The following is a 19,650-nucleotide window of genomic DNA, read 5'->3' as shown; positions in this document are numbered from 1 at the left end:
GGTGCATTTACGATAAGATTCCATCATTCTAAACCAAGCATCCTTTAAGTTTTCTCCTTGTCTTTGTTTGAGGTGAAGAACCTCAAACTCGGGGGACAAAGGAGCAGAAAGAGGACTAGCCATAACGACAAGGCAAGCGAGAAAAAGGCAAACGGAAAAGAGAGAGTGAATAAAACGGCAAGGGTGAAGTGGGGAAGAGGAAAACGAGAGGCAAATGGCAAATAATGTAGTGCGGGAGATAGGGATTGTGATGGGTACTTGATATGTTGACTTTTGCGTAGACTCCCCGGCAACGGCGCCAGAAATTCTTCTTGCTACCTCTTGAGCACTGCGTTGGATTTCCCCGAAGAGGAGAGGATGATGCAGCAAAGTAGCGTAAGTATTTCCCTCAGTTTTTGAGAACCAAGGTATCAATCCAGTAGGAGGCCATGCGCAAGTCCCTCGTACCTACACAAAGCGATAGCTCCTCGCAACCAACACGATTAGGGGTTGTCAATCCCTTCACGGTCACTTACGAGAGTGAGATCTGATAGAGATGATAGATAATATTTTTGGTATTTTTGATATAAAGATGCAAAGTAAAATAAAAGGCAGAAGTAAAAGCAAAGCAAATATAAAGTGATGGAAGATTGATATGATGAGAATAGACCCGGGGGCCATAGGTTTCACTAGTGGCTTCTCTCAAGAGCATAAGTATTTCTATGGTGGGTGAACAAATTACTGTTGAGCAATTGACAGAATTGAGCATAGTTATGAGAATATCTAGGTATGATCATGTATATAGGCATCACGTCTGAGACAAGTAGACCGACTCCTGCCTGCATCTACTACTATTACTCCACTCATCGACCGCTATCCAGCATGCATCTAGAGTATTAAGTTAATGAAAACAGAGTAACACCTTAAGCAAGATGACATGATGTAGAGGGATAAAATTCATGCAATATGATATAAACCCCATCTTGTTATCCTCGATGGCAACAATACAATATGTGCCTTGCTGCCCCTTCTGTCATTGGGAAAGGACACCGCAAGATTGAACCCAAAGCTAAGCACTTCTCCCATTGCAAGAAAAACCAATCTAGTAGGCCAAACCAAACTGATAATTCGAAGAGACTTGCAAAGATAACCAATCATACATAAAAGAATTCAGAGAAGATTCAAATATTGTTCATAGATAGACTTGATCATAAACCCACAATTCATCGTTCTCAACAAACACACCGTAAAAAGAAGATTGCATCGAATAGATCTCCACGAGAGAGGGGGAGAACATTGTATTGGGATCCAAAAAGAGAGAAGAAGCCATCTAGCTACTAACTATGGACCCGAAGGTCTGAGGTAAACTACTCACACTTCACCGGAGAGGCTATGATGTTGATGTAGAAGCCCTCCATGGTGGATGCCCCCTATGACGAAGCTCCGAAATAGGCCCCAAGATGGGATCTCGTGGATACAGAAAGTTGCGGCGGTGGAATTAGGTTTTTGGCTTCGTATCTGATCGTTTGGGGGTACGTAGGTATATATTGGAGGAAGGAGTATGTCGGTGGAGCTTCGAGGGGCCCACGAGGCAGGGGGTGCGCCCTATGGGGGGGCGCCCTCCACCCTCGTGACCGCCTCATTGCTTTCTTGACGGAGAGTCCAAGTCTCCTGGATCTTATCTGATGAGCAAATCACATTCCCGAAGGTTTCATTCCGTTTGGACTCCGTTTGATATTCCGTTTCTTCGAAACACTGAAATAGACAAAAAACAGCAATTTTGGGCTGGGCCTTCGGTTAATAGGTTAGTCCCAAAAGTAATATAAAAGTGGAAAATAAAGCCAATATGGTCCAAAACAGTAGATAATATAGCATGGAGCAATAAAAAACTATAGATACGTTGGAGACGTATCAACAGCCCAGATAACATGGCGGTAAACGCCGGATTTAGAGGCTCCCGACCAGGTCAGCTGAAAAAGCCCTTCAAAGGCAACAGAGATGGACCGCCCAGCCTAATAAGATTCTAGACAAACTATGTCAGATCCACGGCACCCCCGAAAAACCTGCAAATCACACCCACAGAGAATGTTGGGTCTTCAAGCAGGCCGACAAGCTAAATGCCGCACACAAGGGGCAGGATACACCGAGCGAAGATGAGGATGAGCCTCGCCAGCAAGGCACTGGGGGACAGAAAAAATTCCCACCAGAAGTCAAAACAGTAAACATGGTACATGTGATGAAGGGGAGAAGCAAAACTGCACTCCGAGACACAAACACGTCCTGGAGCCCGTCACCACTGAGTTCAACACCTGGTTGGCCCGACCGATCACTTTTGATCGCAGGGATCACCCGACAAGTATTTGGCACGAAGGATTGGCTGCTTTGGTGTTAGACCCAATAATAAATGGATACCATCTCACACGAGTCCTCATGGATGGCGGTAGTAGTTTAAACCTGATATATCAGGACACAGTCCGCAAAATGGGGATAGACCCAACAAAAATCAGCCATAGTAATACTACCTTCAAGGGAGTAATGCCAGGCACAGAGGCCCACTGCACGGGCTCCCTGTTACTAGAGGTTGTATTCGGCTTTCCCGACAACTTCCAAAGCGAAAGTTAACCTTCGACATTGCTCCATTCCGAAGTGGCTATCAAGCATTACTCGGACGAGCGGCTTTCGCTCGTTTTAATGCAATACCGCATTACGCTTCTCTCAAGCTTAAGATGCCCAGTCCACGTGGCATCATTACAGTAAATGGAAACATTGAGCATTCCTTACGCGCGGAAGAATGTGCGGCTGCTTTAGCAGCCGAACACTAGACGGCCTCACCAACCAGAACAAATGACCAGTCATTAAGACCATGGACACGGTTAGACGAGTCCGGCGTAATTAGATATAATTGAGATTGGTTTGATGGTTATACCCTTATAGATGGTACAAGGGGCTTCCCACGTGTAAACAGTGATAATTCGGCTCAACTTTACTTATCTTGAATTTTAAATGGTTTATTTAGAATAACCCATTTTTTGCACGACAACTTTCAACTAAGTTCCTCTCTTTTACAGATGACAATTGTGCTACACCCGTCCAGGATACGGCACAACGGAGAGACAGGCGCAGACGTGCAGCAGGGACCCGTTCAAAGGTTTCTTTTTAGATTAAGACCCTGCGTAAACCTTTTTTACTGTCTCTTGTTGATTCACATCCTTCGGATTCTCAGTACAACCGAGAAGGATGCTGACGTTATTCGCATGTGGCCACGTCAGAATATTGCACGTACCCGGACACTTGGGGCTCATTATCAAGGGCATTGTTTAGCCCGGTATATATTATAAAGACCGAATACCTTAGGGAGTGTTCGGCATCGCAAGTTTGGCCTTATATGCATCAGCTCCAAATCATGTCTTTGGTCAAATTTTGGGTTTGCCCGGCTCCTGTGTTTTTCTACCTTACGTTCCGCTCTATCGGCTATGGTGGCACCAGGAGAACTACTGCGATTATGCCCTGGTTCATCCGGACAAGCACCTCAGTAGAGAAAGCCGAAAACTGACTGTCATGATAAAGCGCGAGACTGGTCAACCACTCGATGACCTAGCGGAATCTTCGGAATTCCTCCACGTTAACGAAGGGCCGTTTCTCGACCAGGCATGCACGCGCCCCGTATTCGGATGAGCGCGGAGCCACCAGGGGCTATATTAGTAGCCCCACTGTCAAACTCCTATGGCTAAGTGAAAGTGTTAAAGCAATATAGTCCGATTGCCTAGTTCGTTGAGCTATCACCTCCTTAATGGACCAAGACGTTGGATCAAGTGTGAACACGCGTCTTCTGCGAACACCCCCGCATTATATGTGTGGGGGCTGAAGCCGACGAGTGCAAACTTTCAGGTTATATACATATATATATATATATAAACGGCCGCACAGGAGGCATCATAACACTTTCAAGAAAAAGTATAAAAACAGCCTTTACAATTCAGTAAAACATTGTTTTTCAATGGGAATACATGTCACTAGAACATAATATTCTTTGAGCACTGAGCTTCTATTGAATGAGCGCTTTCAAGGACTTCCTCAAAGTAGTGCTCGGCAGCTATCCAGCCAACGGCCGAAACCTGGGTTGCAATAGCGGTGGCCTCCATGTCTGCCCAGTATGTCTTGACACGGGCAAGTGCCATCCGCACACCCTCTATGCACGCCGACCTCTTCATAGCGTCGATACGCGAGACAGCGCCAAGGAACTGCTGCACCAAACCAAAATAACTCTTCGGCCGTGGCCCTCTTGGCCATAGATGATCCACAACAGACCCCATGGCAAGCCCGGACAACCTATGGAGCTCGGCCCACTCGTTCATGTGCTCATTTAACAGCAGGGGATGCGCTGGACCGTTGAACTGCGACCAGAATAGCTTCTCCGCTTCACGATCCTCTTGATCCTTGAAGTACTCGGCTGCATCAGCCGCACTGGCTGCCAGATCCGCATACGCGTCCGCAGAACTCCATAGTTGATCAAGAAGGGCATACTTCGGATCTCCGAACTTCGTCCGCAGCAAGAAGGGCTTCCCAGCCGCGATATCTCCAGCTTGGCGCAGCTCCTCCTTCGACGCTCAGATCTTCGAGCGGGCTTCCTTGGCCGCTACCATGGCCTTCTCCAGCTCCATCATCTTTGCTTGGTTTTCCTTTTCAAGAAGCTGGTACCGGTCGGCGGCATCTTTTAACTCAACGGCCATCTTGGCCATCTTTTCCTTACTTTGGCAATGGGCAGCCTGTTCGGCCCTCAGCTCTTCGCCCACCTTCAGAGTGGCTGCATCACTATTCCTGGCTTGTTCTTTGGCTCGGGCTAGTTCTGCCCGAAGGTTCTCCACGGCCGCAGCTCCATCTGCAGTCACAACATATTAAAGATACTAGCATTATGCTCCTCTTGCTACGTGTTGATCACCGGAGAAATCACATACCTTGTGCCTCGTCAAGCCGCTTGTTGACAAGCCCGATGTCGGCATCTGCCGCATCAAGTTGCCGCTTCAGCTCGGCAAACTCACCAGTCCGGCTAACCACTAGACCTTCCGCCACCTGCATATGAAGGCGGATTGATTATTACCTGGGACTATGATCCTCTGCTTGCCGCTGCTCTCGACGGCAACCAGAGTCTCATGGGCTACCATCTGCATAGGGCACACCTAACATGTGCGGTACTGCCAAAAATACACACTATTTCACGTACCTCAAAACCTTTCAGCAGACTCATAAAAGCTTCATGCAACCCGCTTTCGGCGGATGAAATCCTCTCAAGCACCGTACCCATTAGCGTACAATGTGCTTCTGAGATAGCCGCTTGCTCTAGAAGATCCTTCAGTGCGCCCGACCGCACACCAGACGGTGCCGGACTCTTTCGGTTGCTCTCTTCAAGAGCTGGATACTGAGGACTTCGGGTGGCCAAAGTATTACCCTCTGGCCTTGCCGGATCAGGAGAAATCCTCCGCGACGACACCTGAGGCGGGATGGCAGGGGGAGGCGTTTCGCTCTCCATCATCTCCGGAAGAAGATCCCTAGAAGACGAACTCTGCTGAGAAGGGCTACGATCCGAGCTACAAGATAAATGCTTCGGTTATTTTCCTCGGAAGAAATGCAGGATATTTTCACTATTAAGTACCCTTCTACTTATAGCTCGGTGGAGGGCTGACCCCCTTGCGGGTATTGATCGGCCAGGGTATCCCCCGGGGCAGGACCCTCTGGCGAAGATTTCTTCCCCCATTTGGAAACCATTGTTTCTGGGTCTTCAGAGGCGGTCCTCTTCCTTCCTTGGGGAGAGGGAATTTTAGTTTCTTCTCCCCGGTTATCCTCCTTCGCGGAGGCACTAGCTCCCCCGGTTTGGATGAACAGTGAGCAAGGTCCGCTTTCAGCTTCTTTATTCCCCCCTTTATCTTCCCCTGAGGGCGCTTGATAAGGCGCGAGCTCCAGCATCTTGGCTAGTACAGGATCCGGTGAGACCTCGGGGAGGGGGGGCGGACACCTGATCATCTTCGCCTTTCTTACCCAGTCCTGGTCAAAGAGTGAATTTTAAGAATGATGTCATGATAAATAAAAAGACAACGTGTTCGGCTATGGGACTACTTACTTGGGTATCCGGGCGATTGCAGCTCAGACCTGCGTCCTCGGTGGTGTCCGGACACATTATTTGTGGTCCGAAGAATGATTGATACATCTCTTCGAGCGTCATGCCGAGGAAGTGCTGAATAGCTCGCGGTCCCTCTGGGTTGAACTCCCACATGCGGAGGGGACGATGTTTGCAGGGCCGGACTCGACGAATTAACATGACTTGCATTACCGTGGCCATACTGATATCTTTCTCGAGGAGATCTCGGATGCGGCTCTGCAATGTCGGCACATCCTTTACTGGCCCCCAGTCTAGCCCCTTGTTAATCCATGACGTTAGTCGTGGCGGGGGACCCGAGCGAAAGGCAGGGGCAGCCACCCACTTGGTACCCCTAGGAGCTGTGATATAAAACCACTCTCATTGACATAAGCTAGAAACCTCCTGGAAGGAACCCTCTGGCCATGGGGCATTGGCGCTTTTGCTTATTACGGCACCTCCACACTCTGCATGCCTCCCCTCGATCATCTTCGGCTCCACCGTGAAGGTCTTGAGCCACAAGCCGAAGTGAGGGGTAATGCGGAGGAAAGCTTCACACACGACGATGAACGACGAGATGTGGAGGACGGAATCCGGAGCCAGATCATGGAAATCCAGCCCATAATAGAACATGAGCCCCCTCACAAAGGGATCTAGAGCAAGGCCTAGCCCTCTGAGGAAGTGAGATATGAATACAAAGCTCTCGCCGGGTTCGGGAGTGGGAATGACCTGCCCTCGAGCAGGCAACCTATGCGAGATTTCGCCGGTCAAGTACCTGGCCTCTCTTAGCTTCTTGACGTCTTCCTCCGTGATGGAGGAAGGCATCCACCAACCTTGAAGGTTGGATCTGGACATGGTTGAAGGTCCGAAGCACCTAACCTGAGCTTCGGGTGTTGGAACTCGAAGCGGGGGGGGATTCGATTAAGTTCGAAGAGAAAAAAGGATAGGCCTTGGTCTCTTTATAAAGAGGATGAATACCAAGCGTCCTCCTCGTGACCGTTTGGGACTTGCCTTCGATTGAGGAGTCATACCAATGGGCACGGTTGGGTAACCCACGTCCGTGTTGATGAGAATCCCGTAATAAGAGGGACACGATCTCTGCTCCGATAAGACGTGCTAGTAAAATTGCCTCGTAAAGCATGCGGGCTGGTTTGGAAAAACGATTCGTGTAAGGAATAGGCCACGGTGTGACGTCATGTTATGAGGGGTCGTCAGCAGATTAGATTTTTGGAAATATTATTCTCTCCATGATGGTATGTGGAACTTGTTTTGCAGAGCCGGACACTATCCTTGTGTTCAAAATCTTCTATGGAGTATTCGGAGGAGGAACCCGCCTTGCAATGCCGAAGACAATCTACGCGCCGGACTCATCGTCATTGAAGCCTGGTTCAGGGGCTACTGAGGGAGTCCTAGATTAGGGGGTATCCGGACAGCCGAACTATATCCTTTGGCCAGACTGTTGGACTATGAAGATATAAGATTGAAGACTTCGTCCCGTGTTCGGATGGGACTCTCCTTGGCGTGGAAGGCAAGCTTGGTGATACGGATATGTAGATCTCCTCCCTTGTAACCGACTCTGTGTAACCCTAGCCCCCTCCGGTGTCTATATAAACCAGAAGGTTTAGTCCGTAGGACAACAACAATCATACCATAGGCTAGCTTATAGGGTTTAGCCTCTACGATCTTGTGGTAGATCAACTCTTGTACTACTCATATCATCAAGATCAATCAAGCGGGAAGTAGGGTATTACCTCCATCGAGAGGGCCCGAACCTGGGTAAACATCGTGTCCCCTGCCTCCTGTTACCATCCGCCTTAGATGCATAGTTCGGGACCCCCTACCCGAGATCCGCCGGTTTTGACACCGACAACTACCTACGATGCTCGACTATCGGTGTGTGGTGGGGGGCTAATTAATTATAGAGGTACAATGGCTGGTATATTTGTGGAGAGGATAGAGGCCTACCTTATGTATTAACAGTGATGTAGCTAGCCCAATAAGCCAGGGTGGTCCATCAATAGAAATATTTACATAAGTTTATTTATTTTCAAAGAAATATTTTTTTACTACATTATATACAAGCTATAGGAAATTCTAGGGTGGTCCGTGGACCACCCTGGCCACCCCTAGCTATACCACTGTGTATTTAGGGAGATCGATCGACATCCATGCCTATGTGTAGGAGAGGAAATAAGGTTGGGAGAGAGACAGGGCTAGAGTGTTGGAGGGGGTGGTAGTGGAGTTGCTTCTAACAAATGGTGGGAGAGGCTTGCTAGACAAAAGAAGGGCACGCCTGCAATATTAATAAGAGAGGGGATGACTGCCTGTCTGTGCACGTGCGTGCGAGAGACGGGTCACGAGGCCTGCACGAATGATGAGGGGGACAATATGGCTGTGGTAAGCAGACGTAACTACATAGGAAGATCAATCGTCCTTTGTTAGAGAAAGGAGAGACATAACTTCTGAGGTACGTCAATCGATGGGTGGGGGGAAAATAGTTAAACTCGACCTAGGTATATGTAGGGAGATCGATCGGTATACATGCATGTATGTGTTAGAAGCAAATAAGGCCCGGGGAGAAGGATAGAGAGAGAGGGATGCATCTAGGAGGTGGTGCGAGAGGCATACTATATCGAGGGGGAAGGAGTGTGCGAGTACGAGATCGATGAAAAGAGTGGTGGGAGTGAGGCATGGACGGTGAGAAGAGAAGAGGGGAAGCTTGTGTTTGTGGTAGGCACATCTAGCTAGAGAGGCATATCGATCGATGTGTGCCGTAAAGAAGGAGTTGGGGGGGGGTCTACACACACCGTGGGTGAACGACCTAAAGTGAAAAGACGAATTTGCGCGATGGAGCTAGAGAATGCTGAGGGAGGGTAAGATGGATGCGGGCGTGTGCATGCACGAGAGAAAGTTAGAGCTAGCTACAAAGATAAGAGGATTGTGTGAGTGTAAAAGACGAATAGAGTTCATAATTCATTATAAAAAGAGAATTCAGATATTTGATGAATTTATCATAGTGTTTTAAACTGATGCATACGTGAATATATATAACGGTGATACACATGGTTTGCTTATGAACATGTTATACTACATATAATATATTTTATCTCTACTCTTATAAAAAACAGAGTTGTTGATGATGGTGTGCCTACCATCCTGCAATATAGGCCGTCCGATTTATATTTGATGGATAGGAAGGAAACTATGGCAATTTTGAAAAAAGATATCCACACCCCTCTCCATATTTGCAAATAAGGCATCCTCTTGATCATGTTGATGTTCCGTGGAACGCATGGGCATCTTGCTAGTAATACATATAATATATAGAACATTGATTATAATTTGGGCTAATGTGTGGCTTTTGCAGCTCAGGGCTAAATACTTGTCATAATGTAGGGGGCGGTGTCCGTGTCAAAACCGGTAGATCTCGGGTAGGGGGTCCCAAGCTGTGTGTCATGGATCGATGGGTAACAGGAGACAGGGGACATAATGTTTACCCAGGTTCGGGACCTCTCTATCGAGGTAATACCCTACTTCCTGCTTGATTGATCTTGATTAATATAGGGTTACAAGAGTTGATCTACCTCGAGATCATATGTTGTGGTCTAAGACCTAAGGGTATGACGAGTAATGTCATAATAATCTAGCGACTAGCCTGGCCTCGGCTTATATAATGTACCAGAGGCCTAGGATAATAAGAGTCCTAGTCGAATACGTTGGTGGAGAGGAGTCCTTGTCTTGATCACCAAGTCTTGTGGAATACTCCTTGTATGTGGCATGGGCTGCCTGAAGTGGCACATGAGTGAACCTCCATGGGGGTCCTCAACCCGATCCATCTGATCGGGAGACGACGTGGTGAGTACCCCCTAGTCCAGGACACCATCAGTAGCCCCCTGAACCGGTCTTCAAGTTGTGGACGCTCATCGATTGTGACAGCCTGGTTTTTGCCCTCTTTTCTTTGCCTGATTTTCAGTTGGTTTGAAATTGAAATTTGGAGTTTGGAGTTTTCAATCTTTTCATATGGACTAGAACACTTGGGTACCCCTTGGCTTTCACCCAAGTGTCCCATTTCCCTCACTAACTATCATTCCCTCTCTAGCTCACCTCAAAATAATATTTGGAATATTTTTCTTAAATGAAAAATATTCATTTCCTCCTCTTAAACCCTAGCTAACTCATTGTGCTCCAAAGCAACCCCAATTTTTCTTGCCCACAAAAATCTGAGAAAATTCACAAATATTCTTTGAACCCTAGGGCACCTTCCTGAGCAAAGATATTGCATAACTTTTTGGAATATTTTTTCTACAGAAAATATTTTCTGTTCTGGACAGAAATGGTGGTTTCTACATCAACTACCATTTTACTTGCTCCATTGTGGCTGATTTTTCTTGTGCATCATCACCTTAGTAGATGATTGCTAACCTCCAAAGCCCAGCTCCCAACTCCCAGCCGTTTGACCTCAGTAAGCTCTCAAAGTTACTGATCAGAAACTTACTTGGCAGTGAAAATCTATCCTATTGCGTCTGGGTCCAAACCAAAGCGTGGTAATCTTCAAAACTACCACGAGCAACAAGCCAGACATGAAATTTGGACTTAGGTCGGCGTGAGGTCAGAGTTCACGCGGTGACCACGCGTGTACACGATGCCAGCCTGCGTGTCGACACGCTCTGCGTCGCGCCCGAGCTTCTGTTGCTCGCGTGCTCGCTGCCCCGACTGCCTAAGCTTGCCAAACTTTGCCACAATCTTCGTCCAAGCTCTCTTAACTCCCTCCTGGCGCTCGCCGACATCGGAGCTCACCACATCGAGCACGGGCGCGGTCCGGTGATGACCCACAAGCATAGGGGATCTATCGTAGTCCTTTCGATAAGTAAGAGTGTCGAACCCAACGAGGAGCAGAAGGAAATGATAAGCGGTTTTCAGCAAGGTATTCTCTACAAGTACTGAAATAAGTGGTAACAGATAGTTTTGTGATAAGATAATTTGTAATGAGCAACAAGTCACAAAAGTAAATAAAGTGCAGCAAGGTGGCCCAATCCTTTTTTAGCAAAGGACAAGCCTGGACAAACTCTTATATAAGGAAAAGCGCTCCCGAGGACACATGGGAATATCGTCAAGCTAGTTTTCATCACGTTCGTATGATTCGCGTTCGGTACTTTGATAATTTGATATGTGGATGGACCGGTGCTTGGGTGCTGTTCTTACTTGAACAAGCATCCCACTTATGATTAACCTCTATTGCAAGCATCCGCAACTACAACAAAAGTATTAAGGTAAACCTAACCATAGCATAAAACATGTGGATCCAAATCAGCCCCTTACGAAGCAACACATAAACTAGGGTTTAAGCTTCTGTCACTCTAGCAACCCATCATCTACTTATTACTTCCCAATGCCTTCCTCTAGGCCCAAATAATGGTGAAGTGTTATGTAGTCGATGTTCACATAACACGACTAGAGGCTAGACAACATACATCTCATCAAAATATCGAACGAATACCAAATTCGCATGACTACTAATAGCAAGACTTCTCCCATGTCCTCAGGAACAAACGTAACTACTCACAAAGCATATTCATGTTCATAATCAGAGGTGTAATAATATGCATATATGATCTGAACATATGATCTTCCACCAAATAAACCAACTAGCATCAACTACAAGGAGTAATCAATACTACTAGCAACCTACTAGTACCAATCCCGGACTTGGAGACAAGAATTGGATACAAGAGATGAACTAGGGTTTTGAGAGGAGATGGTGCTGGTGAAGATGTTGATGGAGATTACCCTCTCTTGAAGAGAGGAGCGTTGGTGATGACGATGGCGATGATTTCCCCCTCCCGGAGGGAAGTGTCCCTGGCAGAACAGCTCTGTCGGAGCCCTAGATTGGTTCCGCCACGTGGAGGCGGAGTTTCGTCCCGAAAGGCTGCTTATCAATTTTTCCTCGACGAAAGACCTCATATAGTAGAAGATCGGCATCAGAGAGCCAACAGGGGGCCCACGAGGTAGGGGGCGCACTTAGGGGGGTAGGGCGCGCCCCCACCCTCATGGACAGGTGGGCCCCCCTCTGGTGAACTTCTTCTACTGGATATTTTTTATTATTTCCGAAAATGAGTTACGTGGAGTTTCAGGACTTTTGGAGTTGTGCAAAATAGGTCTCTAATATTTGCTCCTTTTCCAGCCCAGAATTCTAGCTGTCGGCATTCTCCCTCCTTATGTAAACCTTGTAGAATAAGAGAGAATAGCCATAAGTATTGTGACATAACGTGTAATAGCAGCCCATAATGCAATAAATATCGATATAAAAGCATGATGCAAAATGGACGTATCAACTCCCCCAAGCTTAGACCTCGCTTGTCGTCAAGCGAAAGCCGATAATGATAAATATGTCCCCATGTTTAGAGGGAGAGGTGTCGATAAAAATAAAATACGGACATGAAGGCATCATGATTATTCTCATAAAAGCAACATATATAGATATTGTCATATGATTTCTTATGCTCAAGTAATAATCCGTTCACAATACAGAGTACGAATCATAAACTTTATTGAGAACCAACAAACTATAATCTCAGTCATTGAAGCAATTGCAATTTATCATAACATCAGAAAGAGTCTATGTCAGAGCTTAATAACAAGTCCACATACTCAACTATCATTTATTATTTCATAATTGCTAACACTCATGCAATACTTGTGGTTACGGAGTCTTAATCGGACATAGAGAAAGATAGGGGCTTATAGTTTCGCCTCCCAACCTTTTACCTCAAGGGTAATGTCAACAATAAAAACTCATGCTCCCCTATATCCAATTAGATATATATATATATATATATATATATCAGGTTCATTCCAACATATTAAGCTTGCCAAAGGATAAAATGTAAAAAGGAAAGGTGAAGATCACCATGACTCTTGCATACGGTAGAAGATGATAATAAAAGATAGGCCCTTCGCAGAGGGAAGCAGAGGTTGCCATGCGCTTTTATGGTTGGATGCACAAAATCTTAATGCAAAAGAACGTCACTTTATATTGCCACTTGTGATATGAACCTTTATTATGCAGTCTGTCGCTTTTATTACTTCCACATCACAAGATCATATAAAGCTTATTTCCCCCAACACCAATCAATCATACATATTTAGAGCAACTTTTATTGCTTCGCACCGATGACAACTTACTTGAAGGATCTTACTCAATCCATAGGTAGATATGGTGGACTCTCATGGCAAAACTGGTTTAAGGATTTTGGAAGCACAAGTAGTATCTCTACTTGGTGCTGAGAATTTGGCTAGCGTGAGGGGGAAAAGGCAAGCTCAACATGTTGGATGATCCATGACAACATATTTTATCTCAGACATAAGAAAACATAACCCATTACATTGTCTTCCTTGTCCAACATCAACTCTTTAGCATGTCATATTTTAATGAGTGCTCCCAATCATAAAAGATGTCAATAATAATATATTTATATGTGAAACCTCTCTTTCCTTATTACTTCCTATTAATTGCAACGATGACCAAAGATATGTTTGCCAACTCCCAACAACTTTTAATCATCATACTCTTTCTATGTGAAGTCATTACTCTCAATAATATCAATATGATCTCTTTTTTCTTTTTATTCTTTTTCTCTTTTCTTTTATTCACTCAAGATCATGGCAAAACAATCAAGCCCTTGACTCAACACTAATATTTATTATATAGCTCACAGACTCGATTACATAGAGAGATCATAAAGCAAAATCTCAAAACTAGATCATGCCATAAACTTTATTCTACTAGATCAGGATACTACTAATAGGATTGAACTAAGAAACACGGTAAAGATAGGAGTGTGATGGTGATACGATACCGGGGCACCTCCCCCAAGCATGGCAGTTGCCAAGGGGAGTGCCCATACCCATGTAATTATGTCTCCTTTGCTGGTGAAGAAGGTGGGGTTGATGACGGATAGTCGCACATCGAGCGTAAGAGGTCCTCCAACTTGCGGATAATGCCCTTGAGTGCAACAATATGCTCCTTCAACAAAATATTTTCACTTGTGAGGTACCTGTTTTGAATGCGAGCTAACTCAATCATCTTGAAAGCTTCGACCTCAGTTGGGGTAAGAAGATTGTGATCAAGTTGAAGAATGTCTTCTACTGCCGAAGCTTGGTTCTCCGTGGCCTTCTTGATCCCTTCATCCTTGTTGATCTCCATGGGCTCTTCCCTCTTCAGCTCTATCTTCAGTAGCCAAGCATATTTGTCACCATTGTTGGAGGAGGGGATTACATGATGCCTGGCCTTGACAACCCTGACAGAGAACAGCTCGAAACAAGAACAGAGGATATTTGCGTGATACGGGAGTCAAAACCTTCGGGAGTTTATATAATGAATTTTTACCGACCAAAATACGTATCGTGCAAGAAAACAGAGTCCGGAAGACACACGAGGTGCCCACGAGGTAGGGGGCGCGCCCAGGGGGTAGGGCGCGCCCTCCACCCTCGTGGAGCCCTCGTGTCCTTCTCGGACTGCTACTTATTTTTCTATTTTTCTAAATATTCCAAAACGGAGAAATATTGCCTTAAAAACTGTTTTGGAGTCGGTTTACTTACCGTACCACATACCTATTCCTTTTCGGAGTCTGAAACGTTCTGGAAAGTGTCTCTTATGTATTCCTCCGGGGTTACGGTTTCAATGACATTGGTTTCAACATTTATGGGATTACCTGAGATATAATGTTCGATTCTTTGACTGTTTACCACCTTCGGTTTTGTGCCTTCGAAGTTGTTGATTTTTATGGTGCCGGAACAATAGACCTCCTCGATGACATAAGGGCCTTCCCATTTAGAGAGAAGTTTTCCTGCAAAAAATCTTAAACGAGAGTTGTATAGCAATACATAATCACCTACATTAAACTCACGCTTTTGTATCCTTTTGTCATGCCATCTTTTAACTTTTTCTTTAAACAACTTGGCATTTTCATATGCTTGGGTTCTCCATTCATCAAGTGAGCTAATATCAAATAACCTCTTCTCACCGGCAAGTTTGAAATCATAGTTGAGCTCTTTAATAGCCCAATATGCCTTATGTTCTAGTTCGAGAGGTACGTGACATGCTTTTCCATAAACCATTTTATACGGAGACATACCCATAGGATTTTTATATGTAGTTCTATAGGCCCATAATGCATCATCAAGTTTCTTGGACCAATTCTTTCTAGACCTATTGACAGTCTTTTGCAAAATTAATTTGAGCTCTCTATTACTCAATTCTACTTGACCACTAGACTGTGGGTGATAAGGAGACGCAATTCTATGATTAACATCATATTTAGCAAGCATTTTTCGGAAAGCACCATGAATAAAATGTGAGCCACCATCAGTCATTAAGTATCTAGGGACTCCAAACCTCGGAAAAATAACTTCTTTAAGCATTTTAATAGAGGTGTTATGATCAGCACTACTAGTTGGAATAGCTTCTACCCACTTAGTAACATAATCAACAGCAACTAAAATATGTGTATATCCATTAGAGGCAGGAAAAGGTCCCATATAATCAAAGCCCCAAACATCAAATGGTTCAATAACAAGTGAATAATTCATAGGCATTTCTTGACATCTACGAATATTACCAATTCTTTGGCATTCATCACAAGATAAGACAAACTTACGGGCATCCTTGAAGAGAGTAGGCCAATAAAAACTGGATTGCAATACCTTATGTGCAGTTCTATCTCCCGTGTGGTGTCCTCCATAAGCTTCGGAGTGACACTTGCATAGGATCTGTTCCTGTTCATGCTCAGGCACACAATGTCTAATAACACCATCTACTCCTTCTTTATAAAGATTTGGGTCATCCCAAAAGTAATGTCTCAAATCATAGAAAAACTTTTTCTTTTGCTGATATGTGAAACTAGGTGGTATAAATTTAGCAACAATATAATTAGCATAATCAGCATACCATGGAGTGCTACGAGAAGTACTTATAACATTTAATTGTTCATCAGGAAAGCTATCATCAATAGGTAGTGGGTCATCAAGAACATTTTCTAACCTAGACAAGTTGTCTACAATGGGGTTCTCAGCTCCCTTTCTATCAATAATATGGAAATCAAATTCTTGTAGCAAGAGAACCCATCTAATAAGTCTAGGTTTAGCATCTTTCTTTTCCATTAGATATTTAATAGCAGCATGATCAGTGTGAATAGTTACTTTAGAATCAACAATATAAGGTCTGAACTTATCACAAGCAAATACAACTGCTAAGAATTCTTTTTCAGTAGTAGCATAATTTCTTTGAGCATTGTCTAGAGTCTTACTAGCATAATGGATAACATTTAATTTCTTATCAACTCTCTGCCCTAGAACAGCACCTACAACATAATCACTAGCATCACACATCATTTCAAAGGGTAAATTCCAATCAGGTGGCTGAACAATAGGTGCAGAGATCAATGCTTTCTTAAGTATTTCAAATGCTTCTACACAATCATCATCAAAGACAAATGGTATACCTTTTCGTAATAAATTAGTCAGAGGCCCAGAAATTTTTGAGAAGTCCTTAATGAACCTCCTATAAAAACCGGCGTGGCCAAGGAAACTTCTTATACCTTTGATGTCCTTGGGACATGGCATCTTTTCAATAGCGTCAATCTTGGCTTTGTCAACTTCAATACCTCTTTCGTAAACTTTATGCCCCAAGACAATACCTTCATTAACCGTAAAGTGGCATTTTTCCCAATTCAAGACAAGATTAGTTTCTTCACATCTCTGCAAAACTCGATCAAGATTGCTCAAGCAATCATCAAAAGAGGATCCATAGACGGAAAAGTCGTCCATGAAAACCTCACAAATCTTTTCACAAAAGTCAGAGAATATAGCCATCATGCATCTTTGAAAGGTAGCAGGTGCATTACATAAACCAAAAGGCATACGTCTATAAGCAAAAGTACCAAAAGGGCATGTAAAATTAGTCTTTGTTTGATCTTTAGCTGACACATGTATTTGAGAGAATCCAGAGTAACCATCTAGAAAGCAATATTGTGCATGTTTGCATAATATTTCTAGCATTTGATCGATAAAAGGTAAGGGGTAATGATCTTTCTTAGTAGCCTTATTTAATTTGCGGAAATCAATTACCATCCTATAACCTGTAATAATTCTTTGTGGAATCAATTCATCTTTATCATTAGGAACAACAGTAACACCTCCCTTCTTAGGGACACAATGGACAGGACTTACCCACTGACTATCAGCAACGGGATAAATTATACCTGCCTCCAGAAGCTTTAGTATTTCTTTTCTTACCACTTCTTTCATCTTAGCATTCAACCGTCGTTGATGATCATGGACCGGTTTGGCATCTTCTTCCAAATTTATTTTATGTTGACATAGAGTGGGACTAATGCCCTTAAGATCATCAAGAGTATATCCAATAGCAGCACGATGCTTCTTCAGAGTTGTCAATAATCTCTCTTCTTCATGCTCTGAAAGGTTAGCACTAATAATAACAGGATATATCTTCTTTTCATCAAGATAAGCATATTTAAGATTATCAGGCAACGGCTTAAGCTCAAACACGGGATCACGCTTGGGTGGAGGAGGATCCCCTAGGATTTTAACAGGCAAATTATGTTTCAGAATAGGTTCCTGTTTAAAGAATACCTCATCTATTTCCCTTCTTTCATTCATAAACATATCATTTTCATGGTCTAGCAAATATTGTTCTAAAGGATCCCTAGGAGGTATGGCAATAGAAGCAAGACCAATAATTTCATCCTTACTAGGCAATTCTTCTTCATGGTGTTGTCTACTAAATTTAGAGAAGTTAAACTCATGAGACATATCATCTAAACCAATACTAACAACATTCTTTTCGCAATCTATCTTAGCATTGACAGTATTCAAGAAGGGTCTACCAAATATAATGGGACAAAAGCTATCTTGTGGGGAGCCAAGAACAAGAAAATCAGCAGGATATTTAGTTTTCCCACACAAAACCTCAACATCTCTAACAATTCCCATTGCGGATATAGTATCTCTATTGGCAAGTTTAATTGTAACATCAATATCTTCTAACTCAGCAGGTGCAATTTCATGCTTAATTTCTTCATATAAGGTAATAGGTATAACACTAGCACTAGCACCCATATCACATAAGCCATGATAACAATGATCTCCTATTTTAACAGAAATAACAGGCACGCCTACCACAGGTCTATGTTTATCTTTAGTACAAGGTTTGGCAATTCTAGCGGTCTCACCGCAGAACTGAATAACATGCCCATCAATATTATCAGCCAAGAGATCTTTAACAATAGCAATATTAGGTTCAACTTTAACTTGCTCTAGAGGTGTATAAGTTCTAATATTGCTTTTACGAACAACAGTTGAAGCTTTAGCATGATCCTTTATTCTAACTGGGAAAGGTGGTTTCTCAACATAAGAAGTAGGAACAGAAGGATCATTATAAGTGACAATCTTTTTTTCAACTTTAGTAGGTGCATCTACTTTTACTTCTATGGGAGGATGATATTTAAACCACTTCTCCTTGGGGAGATCAACATAAGTAGCAAAAGATTCACAGAAATAAGCTACTATCTCAGAGTCAAGTCCATATTTAGTGCTAAATTTACGGAAAACATCAGTATCCATAAAAGATTTGACACAATCAAACTTAGGTGTCATACCTGACTCCTTACCTTTGTTGAGATCCCAATATTCAGAGTTGCATTTAATTATATCCAATAAATCCCATTTAAATTCAATAGTCTTCATCATAAAAGAGCCAACACAGGAAGTATCGAGCATGCTGCGATTGTTTTCAGAAAGCCGAGCATAAAAGTTTTGAATAATTGTTTCTCTTGGGAGCTCATGATTGGGGCATGAATGTAACATTGATTTAAGCCTCCCCCAAGCTTGAGCGATTCTTTATCCTTTGTGAGGCCAAAAATTATATATATAATTTCGATCACGATGAACAAGATGCATAGGATAATACCTTTGATGAAATTCCAATTTCGGTCTTCTATAGTTCCATGATCTCGTATCATCACATAGCTATACCATGTCAATGCATATCCCTTCAAAGATAAAGGGAAGACCTTCTTCTTAGCAACATCATCGGGTATACCTGCAAGCTTAAATAATCCACAAACTTCATCCACATAAATTAAGTGCTCATCAGGATGCTTTGTTCCATCTCCTGCAAAAGGATTAGCTAGCAGTTTTTCTATCATACCCGAAGGAAATTCAAAGGGAACATTTTCATTTTCATTTTCAGTAGGTTCATTAGGTTGAGGAGCAACTCTTTGCTCAAATGGTCGGGGTTAAGATACACCGAACAAGCCCCTCAGAGGATTACTTTCCATAGTAACAAGTGACAGTAAATTTCAGCACACTATATAAATTTTTCCTTACCAAATTCCACCTACCAAAGGCGCTTCACTCCTCGGCAACGGTGCCAGAAAAGAGTCTTGATGACCCACAATTATAGGGGATCTATCGTAGTCCTTTCAATAAGTAAGAGTGTCGAACCCAACGAGGAGCAAAAGGAA

The sequence above is a fragment of the Triticum urartu genome, chromosome 3 (assembly GCF_003073215.2).
Source record: "Triticum urartu cultivar G1812 chromosome 3, Tu2.1, whole genome shotgun sequence".
Lineage (NCBI taxonomy): Eukaryota > Viridiplantae > Streptophyta > Magnoliopsida > Poales > Poaceae > Triticum > Triticum urartu.
The sequence above is the reverse complement of the archived record's forward strand: the minus strand, read 5'-3'. Positions refer to the sequence as shown.